The sequence below is a fragment of the Colobus angolensis genome, unplaced genomic scaffold, assembly GCF_000951035.1.
Source record: "Colobus angolensis palliatus isolate OR3802 unplaced genomic scaffold, Cang.pa_1.0 Scaffold136, whole genome shotgun sequence".
NCBI lineage: Eukaryota > Metazoa > Chordata > Mammalia > Primates > Cercopithecidae > Colobus > Colobus angolensis.
This window is the reverse complement of record NW_012114444.1, coordinates 1,560,120-1,578,049: the sequence shown is the minus strand read 5'-3', so window position 1 is coordinate 1,578,049 and position 17,930 is coordinate 1,560,120. Positions and strand designations below refer to the sequence as shown.

General features: G+C 49.6%; 1 protein-coding gene across 1 annotated transcript in view; it reads left to right on the top strand.

Annotated features, from left to right (window-relative positions):
• The first annotated feature begins 2,603 nt into the window (after nt 1-2,603).
• Nucleotides 2,604-17,930, top strand: part of DNAJC5 (DnaJ (Hsp40) homolog, subfamily C, member 5) — a 1,035,873-nt gene continuing 1,020,546 nt past the window's right edge. The window contains exon 1 of the mRNA XM_011934464.1: nt 2,604-2,677. The gene's annotated coding sequence lies outside the window, so the exon portion shown is untranslated. The remainder of the gene's footprint in view (nt 2,678-17,930) is intronic.

Genomic DNA, 17,930 nt, shown 5'->3' with positions numbered 1-17,930 from the left:
GCTGCGATGCGGCTCCCGGCTCTGCGCGTCGGTCCGGCCTGCCTGCGAGTCCCAGAGCCTAGGAGTCCGCTGCCTCCTCCGCCTCTTCCTTCTCTCCCACCTCCTCTCCCTCCCAGCCGCGGTGCGCAGGGGGCGGGCTCTACCGCCCACTCGCCCCCGTCTCGGTTTTAAGCCGCGGAGGCGCCCGGTGGGACTTCGCTGCTGTCCAATCAGGGGGACCGGGTGAGCGCCTCTTCCCGGAGCCCGGCTCCACCAGCGCCGCAGGCTGATAGGCCCGGGGTGGAGGCTCTGGCGAGGGGCGGCGCGGGGCGGCGGGGTGCTGGAGCGTTCGTACTTGCTTCTCGACGCCCCGGCTGCCGCCTCCGGCCGCCCTGGGGATTCCGCACCAAACGCACGCGTCCCACATGGGCACCCGCCTCGGTCAGTCTTTGAGTCCGACCCTAGCGCAGGAGTCCCCGGCGACACGCAGGGGCCAGAGCAGAGGGCAGACAGCAGTATCACCAGCACCAGCACCAGCGCCAACACCCTGTCCCGCTGAGGGGCCGCTTCGGGTCGGGGTCGGGGTCGTGGGCGCTGTAGTCCAGCCGCGGCGCAGCGTGTACCCGGAGCCCGCGCACTCCCCACTCGGGGCGCCCTGTGGCCAGGCTTGAGGGGCGGAATAAGAGGGAGTTTCTAGAACCCGTTGAAAAATGCCACGAGCGTTGCAGGCCGGGGAGGGCAGCGCAGCCTGGAGCTCCCCGGGTATGTGGGGGGTGGGGGGGCTCTGTGAGCTGCAGGACGGCCTCCTCCCTGCCAGTCGCTTCCTGGGCATCTATCAGTGAAACGCGTGGGGCTTGGTGGGCTTTCCCTGAGCCTCCGAACTCCTGGGGTCCAACCACACTGCATGGGAATGTGGCCAGCCTCGGACTCGCCTTTTCAGTCCTCTTCCAACCCCACTTGAAGACCAGGACCCCAGCGCTTCTCCCAGGTGGGAACCTGCCTGCAGGCCCCGCCAAGTGCTGAGGCTAGAGTGTGCTGAGGGATAATGGTTTCTCCGCTCTTCGCTTGGGTGGGAGACTGGGCCACCCTGGCCTCTGGCACGAGGTGGAGCGGCCCGTGGGGCCCTTCTCTGTGACCTGGGCAGAGCCGCATACCTTCTCTGTTCTCCAGGTTCTGCCCCAGGAGGAGCCACAGAGATAGGGCTGTGTGTGCAGCCCCGGGAGGGGAGTGAGCGCTGCACGTGTGTGGGGTGGATGTGCTGTCTGGAAGGTTCTGGGAACGCAGCAGTGACCGGCCTGCCCCGTGGTTCCCTGCCAGGTGCGGGGTGTGAGGAGACAGACGCATGGATAAGTCGCTGCGGGAAACTCAGGCCTTTGTCCTGGCGGAGGGGAATGGGCCTGAGGCAGCCTCTGCGGAGCTGGCGGCCTGTCTGGCTGTGCGTCCTGTGGCACCGGCCTCACCCCCGGCACACGCGGGCCAGGAGCGCAGGGGCCCCGAGGACGGAAGCGTCTGTCTGAGGCCCTCTCCTGGGGCCCCACACCGCCTTCGGGGCTGATGCAGACCGCGAACTGGGGAGACCTGGTGTGGAGGAGGCCGCTGTGTTTGGGCCTGGGTCTGAAGGGTGAGTGGGTGTCATTGTGGCCAGGGGCCGGGGTCGGGGAGCATTCAGGTGGCCAGAGGCGGCCTGGCACAGGGGAGGGCAGTGAGGGGCCCCGGTGGGTCCGAGACCAGGTCTGTGGGACCGTTTGAATCACTGGGGAGTTTGGTCTTTATGGGAAGAAAGGCGCCCTGGCCATTCGGAGAGCCACTCTGGCACTGCTGCGGGTACCTTCCGGGGCTGCGGGGCCTCCTCCTGGGCCTGAACTGTAGGGCTGGTGGGGGCCGTGGGGGAAGGTGGCTGCACAGGTCTCTGGAGCTGGAGGGAGGATGGGGTTGACCAGGAGGGGAAGCTGTGGACCCGGAGAATGTCGGAGGCCCCCGAGGGGAGATGCAGGCAGCGCTGGTGGGAGGCCTCGGAGGGGAGGTGCAGGCAGCGCTGGTCGGAGGCCCCCGAGGGGAGGTGCAGGCAGCGCTGGTGGGAGGCCTGGGAGGGGTATGCGGTAACTGACATCACGAGCGTGGGTGAGAGTAGCTTTTAAAGCACCGGCTGGAGCAGGGTCCTCATTAAAGCCAGAGACGCGGACGCCCTGGGGCTGGGGCTGGGGCTGGGCCGGGGCTTTGGGAGGTCCGAGCTCCCCAGCAGGGAGCCAGGGCTCTGGGCCAGTTCCCAGGCCCAGTTAATCAGGAACCTTCAATAGGATCGACCTTGGCTCAGACGGTTGGAGGCAGGGATGGGCAGCGGGTAAGGGATGGGGCGCACGAAACAGCACCCGGGGGAGGCTCCTGCTGCGGCCCCTGCAGGACCCGCCACAAATTCCGGGCTTCAGCCCAGCGAGCGTCAGAGGCGGCGTTTTCGGTGCGACGCTGCCACCTGCTGGCTGCCTGGGAGATTGCACCCCAGCGGCTCAGAACCCGCGTTTCTCAGAGGGGCCGGGAGGGGTGAAAATGCGCGTTCCCAGGCCCTCCCGGATTCTGCTCGGGTGGACGCTGGGGGCTGTTTCACAGGCGCCCGCCCACATGTTAGGGGAGCTGGAGGAACCTGATGTCTCCTCCCTCGAGTGCCCCTCCGAGCTGGGGTTGGATGTTTGCACAGGAGCAGGTGAGCCTCGGAGATTGAGGGCTGAGCGGGGGTCCCAGCTGATGAAGCAGCCCCGCACCTTGGCCAGCTTCTCGAACCTCCTGTGGTCAGAGACTGTGGAGAGTGGGAAGCGGCTCGTAGGCGTTTACCAGGCTAGCTGCTCATACTTTCTGGCCTCAGTTTCCACATCTGTAAAGTGGGGTCTGTCCACAACCCGTGTGCTCTTAGCAACGGCCCTGGGGAGTGGGTCTGCAACTGCGGACTCACTTGTCCTGGGCTGTTCTGAACCAGTGGTTCCGCCGTCCTCCCAGGAGACAGGACCTGTGGCAGGGCAGCCGTCCCTGCAGCGGACCCTGGCTCCCACCGCGTCCTGGCCCTGGGGGTGCCCAATGACCAGGGTGTGCTGTGGCCCGAGTGAGCACCCTGTGGACGTCACTGCTGTCCGTGCTGCTGGGGTTGGGTTGTCACCACTTGGGGAAGGGTGGTCTGGTGGGGCACAGTGGGGGCACCAGGTAGTCAGGCTGGGTGGGAGTTGAGCCCCCGCTGGGCGAAGGGAGCAGGAGGGAGCCCCTGCTGGGTGGGGGGAGCGGGAGAGAGCCTCCCTGGGTGGAGGGAGCCGGAAGGAGCCCCCGCTGGGTGGTCTTGGGCCAGCCAGCTTCTTGCCTGCAGGGCATGGAGCTGGTAACTGGAACAACCCACCCTGCCCCTCCCAGAGACGGTGCCTCCTCAGTGCTCCCCTTTCAATGCTCCCCTTTCGCAGGACGTGGGGTTTTCTAGAGATCAAAACAGGGAGGAGGAAAGAAGTCCTACCTGAGGCCCCTTCCCCAACCCTTGGACCCACACTGTTTCGTTTTTAGGGACAAGGCCCAGGGCCTGAGATTTGAAGACTCCACCTTTTCTTTCATGTTTATATGTGCTGTGTCATATGTTATCACATGAAGTTGATCACTGTGACCATTTTCAGGTGCACAGCCCAAGGGCATTATACACATTCGTGAGGTTGTGCAGCCGACGCCCCCAACCATCCCCAGAACGTTTGTATCTTCCCAAACTGAAACTGTCCCCAGTAACCCCTGCTCCCTCCTCCCCCACCCGCTGGAAACCACCAGTCCGCCTCCCACCTCTGCGTTTGACCGCTCCAAGTACCTCAGAAAATGGCCTCAGGCGGTCTCTGCACGTTCACGTCCGGCTTATTCCCAGTGTTTGGCCCGTGGGAGCGATGAGCTCCTGCTTTCATTTCTTTCAGGGAGTTCTCACGTGGTCTTCAGAGGTTCCCACAGCAGCTGCACCACCTTACATTCCAGCAGCAATGGACAAGGGCTCTAATCTCTTCGTATTCTTGCAAACACTTATTATTTTATGTGTGTGTTTTTTTTGAAACGGCGTCTCACTTTGTCCCCCAGGCTGGAGTGCGGTGGCACCATCTCGGCTCACTGCAAGCTCCGCCTCCCGGGTTCACGCCATTCTCCTGCCTCAGCCTCCCGAGTATCTGGGACTACAGGTGCCCAACACCACACCTGGCTAATTTTTTTGTGTTTTTAGTAGAAACAGAGTTTCACCGTGTCAGCCAGAATAGTCTCAACCTCCTGACCTCGTGATCTGCCGGCCTCAGCCTCCCAAAGTCCTGGGATTACAGGTGTGAGCCACTGCGCCCGGCCTTTTTTTTTTTTTTTAAAATAACAGTCATCCTGCTGGATGTGAAGGGGCATCTCACTGTGGTTTTGATGTTGCATTTCCTTAATAATTAATGATGTTGAGCATCTTGCCTTCAGTGTATAACTCCTCCTTTTCATGGTGGTGATAAGTTTGTATTAGAGTTCCTGTGAGTGACACGGTGGTAGCATTCCTTCTGTCATTTATCATGTCTTAACAGTTTTCTTGTCAAACATCACTAACAAATAGCATATTTTACATAAAATGCATCGACGGGCCAGGCGTGGTGGCTCACACATGTTATCCCAGCACTTTGGGAAACTGAGGCGGGACGATCGCTTGAGCCCAGGAGTTGGGGACCAGCCTGAGCAACATAGTGAAACCCTGTCTCTACAAAAACTAAAACAAAAATATCAGCCAGGCGTGGTGTCATATGCTTGTGGTCCCATCTACTCAGGAGGCTGAGGTGGGAGGATCACTTGAGCCCAGTAGGTCGAGGCTGCAGTGAGCCGTGATAGTGCCACTGCACTCCAGCCTGGGTGACAGAGCAAGACCCTGTCTCAAAAATAAATAAATGAAATGAAATATAAAATCATAAATAAAAATAAAAAGCTGTAATGGCCAGTGTTGGACATGGGATGGCTTAAGCGCAGACAGTGTCTGAAAGATGCCTGAAGAATATTTCCTTTCAGCCTCCTCATATTTCTACTGATTTGGTTTTACAACCTCAAACTTGGGTTTGGGTTGTGATTTTTTTCTGTGAAATGTGCTAAGGTGCTAAGTCCCTCAAAACATGGAATTGTGCAATCTTTGTCCTTTCGTGCCTGGCTTATTTCACTGAGACTGCGGGTGACTCTGCCCCCTACCCCCACTGTTGCTGTGGGTGTCAGGTGGTGAGGGGGTGCCTGAGCAGGGACGGAGGCCCCGCCCTGGGGGCTGCTCAGCCTTCCCACACCTGACTCCTGGTGTCTCCTGCTGAGCATCTCTTGGTGGCACTGGAACGCCCTCTGTGTCCCCCCACGCCCTCTGTGCCCCCCCGCATTCTTACTGAGGAGATGATGTGGCTGCGCCCACCCAGTGCCACTCTGTGGACGTTCACTTCGCCTGGGGAAGACGAAGAAGGGGCTGCTCTCACCCCTTTGTTCTCGTTCAAGTTGTTAGTGGAAGCTCCACCAAACAAGTCACATCACCACAGCACCTGACAGTTTACAGACGGCTTCATCTCCGACTCCCCTCGCCCCCACCACCAGCACCGTGACGAGCCATTCCAGGGTGACGAGAGGAAGATGTTTTGTTTCGTTCTTTCTTTTCTTTTCTTTCTTTTTTTTTGAGACTGCATCTTGCCCTGTTGCATAGGCTGGAGTGCAGTGGCTCAGTCTTGGCTCACTGCCACCTGGGCTCAAGGGATCCTCCCACCTCAGTCCCCTGAGTAGCTGGGACTACAGGCACCCACCACCATGCCCAGCTAATTTTCATATTTTTAGTAGAGATGGGGTTTCACCATGTCGGCCAGGCTGGTCCCGAACTCCTGACCTCAGGTGATCCACCTGCCTCGGTCTCCCAAAGTGCTGAGATTACAGGCATGAGCGACTGCGCCCGGCCAAGAACAGCTTTATTTAGACATAATTCATGTACTGCACACTTCACCTGTTTAAAGCGTGCAGTTCAAAGATTATTAGTATATTCACAGCATTAGGCCGCCGTCACACAATCAATTTCAGGACATTTTCATCCCCCAGAAAAAGCACCCTGCATCCCTTAACCCTCATTCCAATCTCCCCTCCCCCAGCCCCTGGTAGCCACAGACCCGCTTCCTGGCTCTGTGGATTGGCTGTTGTGTACATTGCATGTAAATGGAATCATGCATATGTGGCCCTTGGTGGCTGGCTCCTTTCACTCAGTATCATGCCTTTTAGGGCCATCCATGTTGTAGGAGAGGATGTTTTAATGCCATGTGGGGCACATATAAGACAGCCCCTTGGGATCCACCACCTGCCAATTCATGTCCCCCCACAGGACCTTTAGTGTCCCCAGGGAGTGCTGCTTGGCAGGTCCCCAGGGAGGGTCTTGGCGGGCAGCACAGTGGGCGTCAACGCGGAGTGGTTTCTCTCCCCAGACTGCGTCTGTGTTCTGTGTCACCACTGTTACTTGCAGTAATAACTGTCACCTAGAGAGATGACAGGACAGGATGCTGACAGGTGTGAAAACTCAGGAGAGAAACCCAGGTTCTGGTGTGGGCAGCTGGGGCCCTGGCGACGCTCCCTCATCTCCATCATTGACAGGCTCCTGGCCGACTGGGTTTCTTCCCAGTGCAAATGCCGGGAAGCTCCTGGTGACTGCAGGGCACGGGTCCCACTTCTTGCCCATCTCCCGCCGTGAGGCAAATCCCCTGTGACCTCCACTCCTGGCAGTGAGGTGAGTCGCATTGATGCAGTGACAGCCTCTGTGCCTGGCCCTCACCATCCCCACGCTGAGATAGCCCCAGGGCTGAGCACATCTCTGCCTCCAAGAAGCCTTGCCGACATCCTTCCCCCACAAAGGACAAGACCTTGCTGAGCCTTGCTCTTCTCTACAGCAGTGACCGGAGCAGCCACAGGTTGGCAATTCTGTCTAGTCACATTGCTGTTGCCCGGCTGCTTCTAGGTGTGGAGCCTTCAAATTCGTTTAAAATGAAATGCTCTTAGCAGATTTTATTTTTATTTTTATTATTATTATTTTTTTTGAGATAGAGTCTCTCTCTGTCACCCGGCTGGAATGCAGTGGCACAATCTCGGCTCACTGCAACTTCCGCCTCCTAGGTTCAAGTGATTCTCCTGCCTCAGACTCCTGAGTAGCTGGAATTACAGGCACCCATCACCACGCCTGGCTAATTTTTGTATTTTTCGTAGACATGGGTTTTTGCCATGTGGGCCAGGCTGGTCTCGAACTCCTGACCTCAAGAGATCCACCTGTGTCGACCTCCCAAAGTGCTGGGATTACAGGCGTGAGCCACCACGCTGGGCCTAGTAGATTTTGTTGTAAGAAAACAGTGCTACATTTTGTTACTGTTTTTGTTTTAACTTTTATTTTAGGTTCCAGGGTACAGGGCAAGTTTGTTACACAGGTAAACTTGTGTCGTGGGGGTTTGTTGTACAGACTATTTCATCACTCAGGTACTAAGCCTAGTACCCATAATTATTTTTCGTGGTTGTCTTCCTCCTCTTATCCACCACCTTCCAGTAGGCCCCAGCGTGTGTTTTCCCCTCTATGTGTCCATGTGTTCTCATCATTTCACTCCCACTTATAAGTGAGAACATGCAGTATTTGATTTTCTGTTCCTGGGTTAGTTTGCTAAGGATAATGGCTTCCAGCCCCATCCATGTGGCTGCAAGGGATAGGATCTCATTCTTTTTTATGGCTGTATAGCATTCCATGATATATATGTATGCTTTTCTTTATCCATTCTATCATTGATGGGCATTGAGGTTGATTCCATGTCTTTGCTATTGTGACTAGTGCTGTGATGAACATACGTGTGTGTGAATCTTTATGGTAGAATGATTGATATTCCTTTGGGTACATACTCAGCAATGGGATTGCTGGGTCGAATGGTCATTCTGTTCTTAGCTCTTTGAGGAATCACCACACAACTTTCCACACTGGTTGAACCCTCACGGGCAGTGTTTAAACCTTCCCTTTTCTCTGCAACCTTGCCAGTATCTGTTATTATTATTATTATTTTTTTCGCTTTTAAGTAACAGCCATTCTGACAGTGCTAAATTTTGTAAATAAATGTTGGATAAATATGCGGGTATATGAATACCTTTTGGGCTTTCCTTTCTTGCTGCCTTCTTTTCTTTTCTTTTTTTTTGAGACAGGGTCTCACTCTGTCACCCAGGCTGGAGTGCAACGGCCCGTTCTAGGCTCCCTGCAACCTCTGTCTCTTGGGTTCAAGTGATTCTTCTGCCTCAGCCTCCTGAATAGCTGGGATTACAGGTGCCTACCATGCCCAGCTAACTTTTGTATTTTTAGTAGAGATGGAGTTTCACCATGTTGGCCAGGCTGGTCTGGAACTCCTGACCTCAGGTGATCCACCCACCTCGGCCTCCCAAAGTGCTGGGATTACAGGTGTGAGCCACCGCGCCTGGCCTTTCTTGCTATTTTCTAATTTTTCGTATTGTGGTCAGTGAGCATGGCTCTCATGATGGTCATTTTATTGGATGTAGTTGAAGTTTCCTTTCTGTTCTAATGTGGTTAATCTTTGAAAATGTTCCCTGTGTGTGTGTGTGTGTGTCTTAGACAATAACCACCCCAACCCAATGAAGGGTAGGGTTCAAATCCTTAAGGCTCTTATTTTTCTGTGTATTTGTCTATCAGATGCTGAGAGATGTGACAAAGTTCCTTACATATAACTGAACTGTAACTAAAGCTGAGGGACTGCAAGGAAAAACGGCCAGCCCCTGCACAGCTATTCTGCTGAGTATATCGAGATTAATCTGGAAATTTATTCCCTAAGGACATTAATATGATGGCTTCCTTTCTTTGTTAAGACCTACACTAGGCCCAGCATGTGGTCAATTAAAAACTATTAGTACACTTAATTTTTTTCAGAGCAGTTTTATGTTTGCAGAAAAATTGATCAGAAAGTACAGGGAGTTCCCAGGCAGGACTCCTCGCTGCCTCCCACTTTCCCCTATTATTAACATTCTGTGTTAGTTTGTTACATTTGTTACAATGTGTGAACCAGCATCGATACATGGTATTTATTTATTTATTTATTTATTTATTTATTTAGAGACAGAATTTTGCTCTTGTCACCCAGGCTGGAGTGCAATGGCACCATCTCGGCTTACCGCAACCTCTGTCTCCCGGGTTCAAGCAATTCTCCTGCTTCAGGCTCCCGAGTAGCTGAGATTACAGGTGCCCGCCACCATGCCCGGCTAATTTTGTACTTTTAGTAGAGATGGAGTTTCACTGTGTTAGCCAGGATGGTCTCGATCTCCTGACCTTGTGATCCACCTGCCTCAGGCTCCCAAAGTCTGGGATTACAGGCGTGAGCCACCACACCCGGCCCAACCAGAGAAAGTTCTTAGTAAGATGGAAGATTTAAACCCAAAGACATCAAGAACTAAACAAAACATAAATGGAAAAATGTCCCAATGGAAAAAATGGAAAAATGTCACCCAAGCTCACGGAGCTTGCAAAGAGCCGAGATGGCGCCACCGCACTCCAGCCTGGGTCAGAGTGTGAGACTCCGTCTCAAAAAAAAACAAAAGAAACTTCTCTGGTTCTATGGTCATTTTTTCTTTCTTTTATGCCTTCATTTAAATTGCTTGGATATTGAATAGTTTTAATTATTCCGTTTCCCCCTCTGCTGGCTTGCAAGAAGGACATTGTTGTACAGTTTTTTAGTTGCTACCAGACATCCCAACACACAGACTTGGTGTCTTAAGTTCTTCTATTAATCAACACTTTTGTTCTTTTTGTTACTAATGCGAGAGATTTAGAACTCTTCATACAGGATTGGAGGGCAAATGAGATTATAAAGGTCAGGCGGGCGCTGTGGCTCACACCTGTAATCCCAGGACTTTGGGAGGCCGAATTTGGGTGAATCTTTTGAGGTCAGGAGTTCGAGACCAGCCTGGCCAAGATGTCTCTCTCTACTGTCTCTACTAAAAACACAAAATTAGCTGGGCATGGTGGCGGGCACCTGTAACCACCTGCCTCGGCCTCCTAAAGTGCTGGGATTACAGGCAGGAGCCACGGCACCTGGCCATTAGTTCTTTGTTTCTTAAATCTCGATGCTTTGATCTTGTACAATCTCCCTTCTGCCTTGAGAGCACCTTTCATATTTCCTTTGCTGAGAAAATGATGGTGACACATTCTCTCAGTTTTTCTTGGTCTGAAAATGTTTTTTATTTTTCCTTCGTTCTTGAAGGATATTTTTGGTGGACATTAAATTCTACATTGAGTCTTACTTTCGTTTAGATTTTAAAGATATTCTGTTGTCTTCTGGCTTTGTTGTTTTCCACTGAGAAGCCAGAATACCTTCAAAATATTATCAATTGGACTGAGCTGGCTTTTTCTTAAATAAACTTTTTTATTATGGAAAATTTTTGTCTACATAGAATTAGATAGAATAGTAAAAGGAGCCCTCAAACCCAGCAGCCCACAGCCCATTGGTCCTCTAGCCCCCTATTCATTTTTCTTTTCTTTTTGAGACAGGGTCTCGCTCTGTCTCCCAGGCTGGAATGCAGTGGCACAATCATGGGTCACTGCAGCCCCGACCTCCTGGCTCAGGTGATCCTCCCACCTCTACCTCCCTAGTATCTGGGACAACAGGTGTCACCACATCAGGCTAATTATTTTTTCATATTTTTTGTAGAGATGGGTTCGTTCTATATTGCCCAGGCTGGTCTTGAACTCCTGGGCTCACGGGATCTGCCCACCTCAGCCTCCCAAAGTGCTGGGAATATAGGTGTGAACCACTGTGCCTGGCCTGTCATGCTCTTTCATCTGTAAATATTTCAGAATGGATCACAGAGTATAAGGACTTTTTTAAAAGCCTGCAGCCACAATACCATTAACATACCTAAAAATGAGCGATGAGTATGGATTTAACCATATTAAGGAATTACAATTCCTATTTCTATTGTCTCATGATGCAAATTATTTCCAGTTTTTAAAAAAGATCGGGATCCAAATGAGGTACACATGTTGTGATTGATTGACATTGTGATTGATTGACATTGTGATTGACACTGTGATTGATTGACATTGTGATTGACATTGTGATTGACATTGTGATTGATTGACATGATTGTTTGACGTTGTGATTGATTGACATTGTGATTGATGTGATTGACATGATTGACGTGATTGATTGACATGATTGACGTTGTGATTGACTGACGTGATTGACATTGTGATTGACTGACATTGTGATTGACATTGTGATTGGTTGACATTGTGATTGATTGACATGATTGACATTGTGCTTGATTGACATTGTGATTGACGTTGTGATTGACTGACATTGTGATTGATTGACATTGTGATTGACATTGTGATTGACTGACATTGTGATTGATTGACATTGTGATCAACTGCTGTGTCTTTACGTTTTCCTTTCACTCTGTGGGTTCCCTGTCCACCTCGTTTTTCTGGGGATTTGTCTAGAGCTCTGGGTGGTTCCCTCTCCACCTCATTGGTTTTGTTTTTGTTTTTTGGTTGGGGTTGGGATTTGTTGTTGAGAACCAGCTGGTTGTCCTGAACAGCTCTGCCTCTTCTAGTTTTCCAGATTGAATCTCTGTGGTACACGGTAATTGGAGTTCTCTGGTTGCTTTTCATGTTTTCTCTTTGGCTTTCAGCAGTTTTACTAAGATGTGCCAAGGTATGTGTGTATTTACAAAATTAATAGATGATTTTTGAGCAGTTTTAGGTTTACAGAAGAGTTGAGCAGGAAGTTAGAGAGTTCTCACACACCCTATCACCTCCGCAGCTTTCTCCATTACTAACATCTTGCATTAGTGTGGCACTTTTGTTGTGATTGATGAGTCAGTATTGATACATTGCTACTAAGTATAGTCCGGAGTTTACACTGGGGTTCACTCTCTGTTGAACTCTAACGTGTATTTTTTTTGACAATTGTATGATGTCCTGTATCCACCATTATAGTATCACACAAATAGTTTCACTGTCCTAAAAATCCTCTGCTCCTGGCCTGGATGAGGGAAGCTGAAAGGGGGGAAGCCCAAAGCTGGGCGTCAGAGTCACTGTGCCTTGGGTGAGTCAGTGTGTTCACTGTAAGAAAACTGGCCATTGAAAGAGGGATTGCCCAGAGTTCTGAAGGGAGCCATTGGCACCCGATCCAATGATGGCCAGAATAGCCAGACAAGCCCAAGAGTGACAGGTCTGAGATCTGCCACGGTTCCCAGAATTGGACAACTAGCCATATCTTTGGAGGAGCCTCAGGTAACCCTGGACATGGCCAGTAAGAATATTAACTTCCTTCTGGAATGCTTATTCTGTTTTGACCCATTATAATGGGCCTCTGTCATCCCAAAACTGTATGGTGAGGAAGACAGACGGACAAGCCCATGGATGCCATTTTCCCTGTCCCCTAAGTTGCTCTTCAGAGACTAGTTTTCCCGCATACCTTTCGTATCATGCCTGGATGCCTCAGGGCTGTTGCAGCAACTGCTCTTTTAGGAGATGAAGCCAATAAACTGGCTTTAGGACAACGTCTGGGGGTTTTAACCCCACACCAAGTACGAGGAGTCCTAGAAGCTAAAGGACACCAGTGGATGGCAGGGGGACGCATATTGACATATCAGACTTTGTTGCTAGACGCTCTGGATATAACACTTAAAGTATGCCAGACGTTGAACCCAGACGTTGAACCCAGCTACCTATTTGCCTGGACCCACAGGGCACCCTAGATCATTCCTGCGTACAAGATATGAAGCAAGCTTACTCCAGCTGTCTGGATTTAAAGGATGAGCCTCTAGATAATCCCGAGGTAGAATGGTTTACAGGTGGAGGTAGCTTTGTGCACCAGGAAAACAGGAAGGCTATGTGTGCTGTTGTCAGTCAACACGAGGTGATTGACTCTCAGGCCTTGCCAGCTTCTACCTCAGCTCAAAAGGCAGAATTATTAGCTCTTATCAGAGCCCTGCCATTGGGAAAGGACTTAAGAGTCAACATTTACACTGATTCGAAGTATATGGAAGGGACAAGGAGTCCTAACTGCTAAGGGTTCCCCTATAAAACATCATTTAGAAATTCTGAACCTATTAGATGCCATTTTGCTGCCCAAGGAAGTAGCTGTAATGCAGTGCAGAGGACATCAAAGAGGAGACTCTAGTGTGGCTGAGGGAAGCTCCTTTGCAGATGCAGCCACTAAGGCCACAGCATCACTAAGGCCACAGCGTGGTTAAGGCCACAGTGTCATTAAGGTCACAGCATTATTAAGGCCACAGAGTCACTAAGGCCACAGCGTTGTTAAGGCCACAGTCGCTGAGGCCACAGCATCGTTAAGGCCACAGCGTCGCTGAGGCCACAGCATTGTTAAGGCCACAGCATCGCTAAGGCCACAGCGTTAAAGGAGCCACTTGGACCTGTTGGCGTGTCAGTGCCCTCAGCCATGGCAATGACAGAACCTAGGTATACTAAAGAGGAACAAGAATGGGCTGAAGGCCAGGGTTTAATTCAGGATCCTTCTGGCTGGCTTATCAATGACAACAAACTGTTAATACCAGGTGCTAATCCGTGAAAAATTGTTAAGCATTTACATGACTCTACTCATTTGGGAAGAGATTCCCTGTTTCAATTAATGTCCCGGCTTTTTATAGGAAAAGGCTTACTTAAAACAGTAAAGCAGGTAACTCGGGCCTGTAAATTATGTACCTGGATATATAGGAAAATGCTTACATGAGACAGTAAGACAGGTAACTCGGGCCTGTGAATTATGTACCTGGAAAAACCCAAATGACTAATCTTTATCTCCTCCTCTAGTAAGGCCTGTTCAGCACAGGAGAACATACCCTGGTGAAGACTGGCAAACAGACGATACTCAGATGCCCCCATGTAAAGTGTTTAAATATGTATTAGTATTTGCTGACACTTTTACCAGTTGGATCGAGGCTTTTCCTGCCCAGTTTGAAAAGGCAACTGAGGTTTCTAAACTCCTCCTAAAGGAAATAATTCCTAGATCTGGGCTGCCTAAGAGCTTACAGAGCGATGATGGCCCACCTTTCGCAGCGACAGTTACCCAAAACGTATCTTCAGCCCTAGGAATTCGGTACCGCCTTGACTCGTGTGGAGGCCACCGTCTTCGGGGAAAGTAGAAAGAGCTAATCAAACTCTAAAAAGGACTCTTGCTAAACTATGCCAAGAGACAGCAGAAACCTGACCGTCTTTATTACCTGTAGCCTTATTACAGGTTCGAATGGCCCCTGAGGGAAACCTGCAGCTCAGCCCTTTTGAAATAATGTATGGGTATATACCCAGTAGTGGGATGGCTGGGTCATATGGTACATCTAGTTCTAGATCCTTGAGGAATCGCCATACTGTTTTCCATAATGGTTGAACTAGTTTACAATCCCACCAACAGTGTAAAAGTGTTCCTATTTCTCCACATCCTCTCCAACACTTGTTGTTTCCTGATTTTTTAATGATGGCCATTCTAACTGGTGTGAGATGGTATCTCATTGTGGTTTTGATACCTGATATAAATGATGAATTGATGGGTGCTGACGAGTTGATGGGTGCAGCACACCAACATGGCACAAGTATACATATGTAACAAACCTGCACGTTATGCACATGTACCCTAGAACTTAAAGTATAATAAAAAAAAATAAAATAAAAAAAAAAAAAAAAAAAAAAAAAAAAAAAAAAAAAAAAAAAAAAAAAGAAATAATGTATGGAAGGCCTTTCTTAACTACAGACCACCTAGTAGACATATATACTTTCAAGCTACAGAATTATATGATCAACTTAGGACAATTGCAAAACACACTCCTTGAATATGGAAATCAAAGACTCCCTTCCCCGACTGAGGAGGATAATCTGGTTCTAACCCAGCCGGGAGACTGGGTCCTGTTAAAAACTTGGAAGGATGGATCCTCAGCAGATAACAGAGTGGAAGGGACTCTATTAAGTTCTCCTTAGTACCCCAACTGCAGTTAAACTTCTGGGAATAAACAGCTGGGTCCACTTATCTCAAATTCAACCTGTCTCTCATAAAGTCCCACAGGCCAACGGAACCCAAGAGACTGATGTTTATTCCCATGAGCCAGTCAGTGACCTCTGGTTCCTGTTCCGCAGAAATGAGAAGGAAGGGTAGCTAAATAACCTGGATTGGCATTCTACTTTTAGGCACAAGTTGGAATCATGCAGAGAGTGACTTATTTACTGAGTGGGCACAGACTTTAGCTTCCCTACATAATCACAGAAACGGTTGGGTATGTGGAGAATTGCCACTTTCCTCCACCTCTGGGTTGCCCTGGCATAGTCAACCAGCCAACCTAAGTCTGTGGGGATTTTATTATGTTCCAGACCATTACCCAGGCTATGACAGCTTTAGACGCTCACATCTCTGCCATTGATGAGCTGTCAGTCAATCCTTTGTTGGCTTGTTCCCAACAGCTGCCCAGTTCTTGGAAAGCCTTCCTGTTTCGTTTACTTGGAATGATTGTACTTATTTTGCTTTGCTATTGTAGACTATATTGCGTTTGTACTCTTTGTGTAGGGATGCATGACAAGTTCACTCAACATTTTCTTAAATTGGACATTTTTTTTTTTTTTGAGACGGAGTCTTGCTCTGTAGCCCAGGCTGGAGTGCAGTGGCCTGATCTCAGCTCACCACAAGCTCTGCCTTCTGGGTTCAAGTGATTCTCCTGCCTCAGCCTCATGAGTAGCTGGGATTACAGGTGCACAACACCGCGCCTAGCTAATTTTGTATTTTTAGTAGAGATGGGGTTTCTTCATGTTGGTCAGGCTGGTCTCGAACTCCTGACCTCAGGTGATCCACCCGCCTCAGCCTCCCAAAGTGCTGGGATTACAGGTGTGAGCCGCCGTGCCCGGCCTGTTTTTCCTTCTTAAATGAGATGAGAGGGAGAGAGAATAGGGCTGTGTGTTTCCCTTCCCAACACAGAAGACTGGAGGGACCTAGAGTTGATACTTCCCTTCCTCCAGGTTGGTTAGACTCTGATTAAACTCTGGTAGGTTAAGCTGTGGTAAAATAGTTTCTGTTGAGGGCAGAGGAAGAACAGAATGCTCTGGCATATTTCCAAAGTGCTGCTTCTCCTCTCCCCTTGTCCAAAGCACAAGTGCATTTTTCTCTGGTGTTTACTTTGGGGATCTGGTGGAGTTTGTGCAGGTAAAACTCATGGAAATGTGGGCCCTACCCTAAGACTGAGCCCTGGAGTTTTTAACTGTCAAGCTTGGTCACACAGCCTCCAGCAATCTGCCAGGGACAGTTTAGGTTTTCCCAACCTGGCAGGCCGTGGTTCCCAGGGAGGTGTCTGCTCTGTGGAGTTGGGATGCTCTGCATCTGTCTGTCATCTCTACAACTTTTTTGGGCAGTGGTTTGCCCTGTGACCTCGTCATCTGTTGAATATAAGAAACATTATTGACTTTCGGTTTGCTCATGTTTTATTATTATGAAAAAATTGATTGTTTCCAAGCTTCTCACGCACTAGACTAGAAATTGATTAATTTCATTTATCCTTTTTGGGTTTGTGGGGTTCTTGAATTTGTGACTTGATGATTTTGATTACTTTTAGAAATTTCCTGGCTATTAACTCTGAAATATTGCTTCAATATCATGTTCTCTCATCTCCCCTCTGGGATCCAGTTATGAATATATTGGTCCTTCTTCCTCAATCCTTTGTGTATCTTAACCTGTCATCTGTATTTGCCATTTGTATTATCCATACTTCATTTCAAATATTTTCTACTGACCTATTTTCCACGTCACTAATTCTCTCTTCAGCTGAATTTGCTATTAAAGCCACTAAGTTTATAATTTAGGTGCTAGAATTTTCATTTGTTTTTTGTACTCGCTGAAATTCTAAATCCTGCTTGTATTTCTGCAAATGCTGTAAGCACGGTTAGGTTCCAGTCCTTGTCTCGTGACTCCAGTGTCTCGACTGGTAGATCTGCTGCTTATGGTCTCTGCTGCTTTCATTCTTGCTGATTTTTTTTTTCGATTGTCTAGAATTTTTATTGTGGACTGAACATTGTATTTGTAAAATTATTTTGTAGAAATCATTTGAGGTCTGTTTTATTTTCCTCCAGAGAGGGTTTATGTTTGCATCTGCGAGACATGGGGGCACTAGGGGTCCTGGATCATCTTACCATGGTTTCAGGGATTGAAATCATTTCAAGATGATGACAGTTTAGGTTTTCCTATCCTGGCAGTGGTGCAAGAGGCCCTGCAGTTGCTGCAGGAGCTGATCTCCTTCTATCCACCCTCATGTCTAGGTTATTTGTTGTCCCAACTCAAAATGGTGGCGGTGGGAAGGATGTTCACCAACTTCCCACTCTCCGGTGGGCCGAATCTCTCCCTCTCTGGCTCCAGCAGGCTCTCAGAGCTCCTCACTGGGCTCTGAGCTATCTGAAGCAGCAAATGCTTTGGGGGAAAAGTGAGTGTCTGGAAGGCTCTTTTCTCTCTGGGTCTTTGTCTTTCCCGGGATTTTGTTAGCATTCCAAGTAAATATTTTTAACATTTTGCTCAGCTTTTGTAGTCACCCTCAGAAAAAGGATGGATCCAGATTAACTAGTCCCTCATGACCAGAAACTGGAAGTCTGATGGTTGTTTTCAGTCTTGAACAACATTGGTTCTGCGGTGACCAGTTTAGAGTTCATGCAATAGACCTTCCTCCCCCTTGTAAAATCATCACTATTTCAGCTAATACTTAGAGTGAACTCCTGGTGACTCATCCTCAGCCCCCTTTGCCGATTCTTCTTTTCCCCGACATTTTCATTCTGGAGGGCTTGGGATTCAGTCCTTTGACCTTTTTTCTTTTCTTTCTTTTTTTTTGAGACGGAGTCTCGCTCTGTCGCCCAGGCTGGAGTGCAGTGGCCGGATCTCAGCTCACTGCAAGCTCTGCCTCCCGGGTTCATGCCATTCTCC